The sequence below is a fragment of the Nanorana parkeri genome, unplaced genomic scaffold (assembly GCF_000935625.1).
Source record: "Nanorana parkeri isolate BGI_ZX_2015 unplaced genomic scaffold, ASM93562v1 scaffold3358, whole genome shotgun sequence".
In the NCBI taxonomy this organism is placed as follows: Eukaryota; Metazoa; Chordata; class Amphibia; order Anura; family Dicroglossidae; genus Nanorana; species Nanorana parkeri.
Genome location: NW_017309626.1, coordinates 45,475 through 50,457, shown reverse-complemented (window position 1 = coordinate 50,457; position 4,983 = coordinate 45,475).

Here is a 4,983-nt window from a genome sequence, read left to right as displayed (position 1 = left end):
ATAGCCAAGATCTGTATTACATAGATAAGTTACATTGCTTAAGTGCCACCTTTTGATGTCCTTCCAAGGCTGCAGTCTTGGCACCCCAGTGACAGATGGTAGTATTGTGCCCTTTACAACATTGGGAATTTTGCATTACACCAATATGAACTGAAGTTCTCGGATCAGTGGGAGCATGTAGGCCAAATTCTGGCATTCTGTGCAACCATTTCTTAAAAAACTGATGTTCTTACCTTGTGCAATCCTCATCTCCAGCTCGAGGGGGCCAGATGTACTAACAGGAGAAGGTGGCGGCAAGGTATGCACAGTCACAGCCAGCGGTGCAATGCCGGTCTGAGTGTACCTGCAGCGCACAGTCACCCTAGATAAACAGTAGAGGGTTAGATACCATTCCTTGTCCCATTACTTGTAGCAGGTTTGCTCATCTTACCTCATTATACTGTCCCTAGTGATAGAAGAACCCCGCCATGTCTCTATGGTTCTTGGAGCTTCAATAGTATTCTCATAGTTCATTGGACCATCAGGGACCTGGGGTGTAGAAGAGTGAAGAGATTAGAGCTAGCCAGGCAGTCAGCTTCCCTTTGAAGCAACACACCCCATCCACCATCAGTAGGATCAGAATTCCTGGTTTGTGCCCCTTCACAAGGAACGCTTCCAAGGTGCTTTGGACGCCATTTGTTCTGTACACAAGAAACTCGACTGTTCATTGCATCAAGCAGGTTCTAGAGCAGGGGTCTCAAACCTCCAGTTGTGGTGAAACTACAAATCCCATGATGCATCTCTCTTCGAGAGTCATGTCTGTGGCTATGAGAATCTTGCAATGCCTCATGGGATTTGTAGTTACACCACAACTGGAGGGCCAGAGGTTTGAGACCCCTGCTCTAGAGGATTGTTGGCAGTATTTGATTACCAGTTTAATTTTAGAAGCAGCCTTATGACTCCAAAAACAAAGTCCCAGAAGTTAAAACATGAGCCACCATCTTTACTGTTTTGGGCAGTGAAACTGAACCCATATTGAGCTTTACCAAGAGAAAGCCCCAACTAGAATTGTAACTGAACAGGAGTAGACCAACCATCAAGGTTTTTATCACCATACGTGTCCCTCTTCAGGAGAGTCACCTTCACATTTGTCTTGGTGACTCACTGAAACCCAGTTATCAGAACCGATTAGATGGGAAATCTGCCAATGGACACCAGAACTATTGTCTTCATCAGGGACTCCCTAATTGGAGGAATTTACTCACTTCCTGTTATGACTACCAGACAGGAAGTGAAGAAATCTCCCCAATGGGATAGATAGTAAAGACACCGACATGTGTTAGAACAACCTTATTACATCTTATACTAGAATTGAAACCATAAATGTATTTTTGAAATAGATCCGCTATTGCTTCAAGTCAAGGGTTTGGGCCAAGATCTGTCCCTTGTTTTACTATTGAATTCCATATGCATGTAAGGGAATGAGTACTGTTAGTCTTTACCAATGCTGTGAGGGCCAGAAAAACCCACCAACTAAGACTGTATAGGAATACCCACCTGATCTGCATTACTACAGGATAATGGGAATTTGAATGCTGCAAAGGAGTTACTTCTAGCTACTGACAGCCCAGGACAAGAGGTAGGGTCCACACCAATCACAGAGACCGAGTCCAGAAGCAGGGATGGCCTGGTCAGATCTTTGGACACTGCAATCACCATGCTGTTATCAACTGCGCACTGTGTGGTCACTGTAGGAAACAAAGATGGTTTGTCACTATGAAGATCAGGTCAGAAAGTAGTCTCATCTAGACACTGTATTGTGGCCACTAGTCCATTTCTGAATGAGGTCACCTCACATCTGCGTGGTAATGTTAGATTACAGGGAAGAGCACAAAATTATACAATTCAGAAGACCCTATAAGCAGGTCTTAGAACTGGTGGGGCTTTATATAGGGGCATAGAAATGTAAAGAATGGTTAAGTCACCAACAGGGCTAAAAGACCCAAGAAAAGCTAAGACCATTTTGGTTTATGTCACCATTGAGGTAACCCATTGCAAACCCCATTAAATTAGATAGTTCAGCCAAACGCATTCCAGACTGGACTGCAACTCACCCATCATAAAGTGCAAGTGTTGAGCGCATGTCTGTAGCCATTGCTGAGGCTCTGCCAACCTTACCTGCCAGAGTCTGTCAAAAGGTTCTTTCCCTACAGGCCGATACTGACCCCCTCCCACCTTTATTGGGCCAAGCAATATCCCACTTACACATGTTGCCAAAGAAACAAGGCATTCTGGCATCATTTGGGGAGTAGCAGCATCCCAACGCATCACAGATGTCTCTGGTTACAGGTGTTCCAGCACAGGCCAGTTTGTCCTCTTGGCTGACAGCAGAGCAGATGTCAGGGCTTGGGGCATCCATAGCTTCTAAACAAGAGAAAGTTATCATGTAGTAAATCTACATACTGTTTTCAATAGAAGGATTATAAGCTGCCAGGTTTTGTGCCTCCCCTCAGCTTCTGTCCTAGTGACCACCCCAGGAAGTGACAAGCTACAGTGCTCATGGTTTATAGGACATTAGGTTTCCCCATTTAAAAGAAAAATCAATTGTTACCGTTCTGTATTGGGCATTTCTTCTCCATCTTGTATTGCTCAACTGTCCCATTCACAATGACTTCCAGAAGCAGGACCATTAGGTACTCTCCATCCTATAAGAAAAGATGTTTTAGAACACTGCCAGTAACAGTCCCCTCTAGGTATAGACCAGCAAGTTTTGGGAGAATGGGTTGAGACTCCAAAGACCACCTCTGCTCACCAAGGACTCAGGAGATACTAGTGTCATAGCCAGCTCAGGCACCTTCATAGTCTAGTGTGTAGAGCCAGCATCTCCCAACAGTTCCTGCCCTAGAGACAACAGGAGTGTGGAAGTCTCTACCAAGAGAGAGTCCCTTATGAAGTTGTCACCAGAACAGAAGTTTGATTGTTTCCTCATCACCTCTAATTCTGGTAAGGGATCATCTTCCCCATTGATTTGTCACCAGGACAATGCAAGAGCATGAATTTTGAGAGGGGGCATCTGACTGCAATATACTAACAGGCATTTTAATCCTCCCAAAACTGAGGTTAAGGCTATACCTAAAGCATGAGTTACTAGTAGATAGTCCTAAAAGGATCACGAAAAATGGTGACTGTTCTGTGCTATCAAAACTCTAGTCTTCATTTTGAAAGACAAGGACAGCATCAAAATCTGAAGTCAGTGTTGTCCATCTTACCTCTTCCCTTACGTAGCATCCATCATAAGCAGCACCAACCACCATTGTGTCATCAGGTCTCCTTACTACTGAAAGGCCGCAAGCAGAATCATTGGCCAGACTCTGAAATCCATCCTGGAAATCTGAACAGGAGACATATTGAAGTTGAGATTTCTACTAACGACTCAGATTGGAAAGACTCAGGTGCTGCCACATTACATTGTGGAACATCCAATGCAGGGTCAGATACGAGTATTACATGGAGGGAGATGACACCGTGGGCTCATATATGAGAAGTTTAGATTGAAAGACCACCAAGAAACCCTCCAAAGAATCAGTCCTGTGGAGACAACACCGCCTGGTACCCTTGCGCGCGGGGGGGGGGGGGGTCTATCAGGAATCAATTGTCAGTAAGCCACAGTTGAGAGACTACACACTACATATCCATGTTTCGAGAGACCCTTTCCCGACTAATTCTGCAAATGCTAGTTGCCTGGCTTCAACACCGAGCCACTAACAATTGTAAAGGAGATTGTATTTTACTGATCTCTATACAGCCCAGGAAATGGAGATGAAGCCAGAGGATCAGCATATCCTGGCAACTTCCTCCATGCACATAGCAGCCTCCACATCGCAAGTGCAGTGACCACATACAAAGAGGCAACCAGACCAAATAGTGTTCCATTTGCTGCATTTCACCATTTTAAGAGTAAGCCAGCGCTGAGGCAACGGGAGCAGTTCTGCATGGGAATCAGCTTCAAGATTTCATTCTCAAATCATAGACACCCATCAGGTTATTGCCATCTGTGGTAGGCTCTTCCACCCCCCAAACACCTTCCGTAAGCTTTAAGCCACAAAGACCTCATGAGAAGTGCCCTCCCGCACAGTAATCAATGATCAGGTTCCCAAATAGATCCCATTCCTGGCAGCATGCAACCATCAAGGGGCCAGTCAACATGGATTGCATCACAGCAACATGCACACAACTCAATAGTGTGAACCAAGCCTAAGGCCTCATTCTCATGGACAGAACCTGTAGGGATTGTAAATACTATACAAGATTTCGGTAGATTCAGGGTTGTGCTTGTATTTAGAGAAGTCTTAGTTTGTGCTTCCAGGTGCAGATTTAATACTCCAAACGCATGTATTTAAGCACATGTTTCCTGCAGTCAAAAGACAGAACAGGTTAAGCTTAGTCTTACACTCCCCTAGCCATTCAGAGAACAGCTCTGCCCTAGCTAGTTATTAAGACCATTCAACACAACCAAGCCGTGACCATTACACATGAGCAGCATCACATCTTCATGCCCTTCAGAATGCTAAAGCTTCACAAGATCGCCCCCCCCTCCCTTAAATACATCAGCACACATCCATCATGCCCTGGGAGGAAGCCATGCCCACGCACCCAACCACCATGCCCTGGGAGGAAGCCATGCCCACGCACCCAACCACCGTGCCCTGGGCGGAAGCCATGCACACACACCCAACCACCGTGCCCTGGGAGGAAGCCATTCCCACACACCCATCCACCATGCCCTGCGGGGGGGGTCGGGGGGGGAGAGTCATGCCCACGCACCATGCCCTGGGGGGAAGCCATGCCCACACACCCATCCACCATGCCCTGAGGGGAAGCCATGCCCACACACCATGCCCAAGCTCTCTAGTCCAGGCAGTTTCCACCTCTTCACCAACAAAAAGTGAAGGAAACATTAATAACTCACCCAGCACAGTCAGTGAATAAGAAACACCTTCAAAG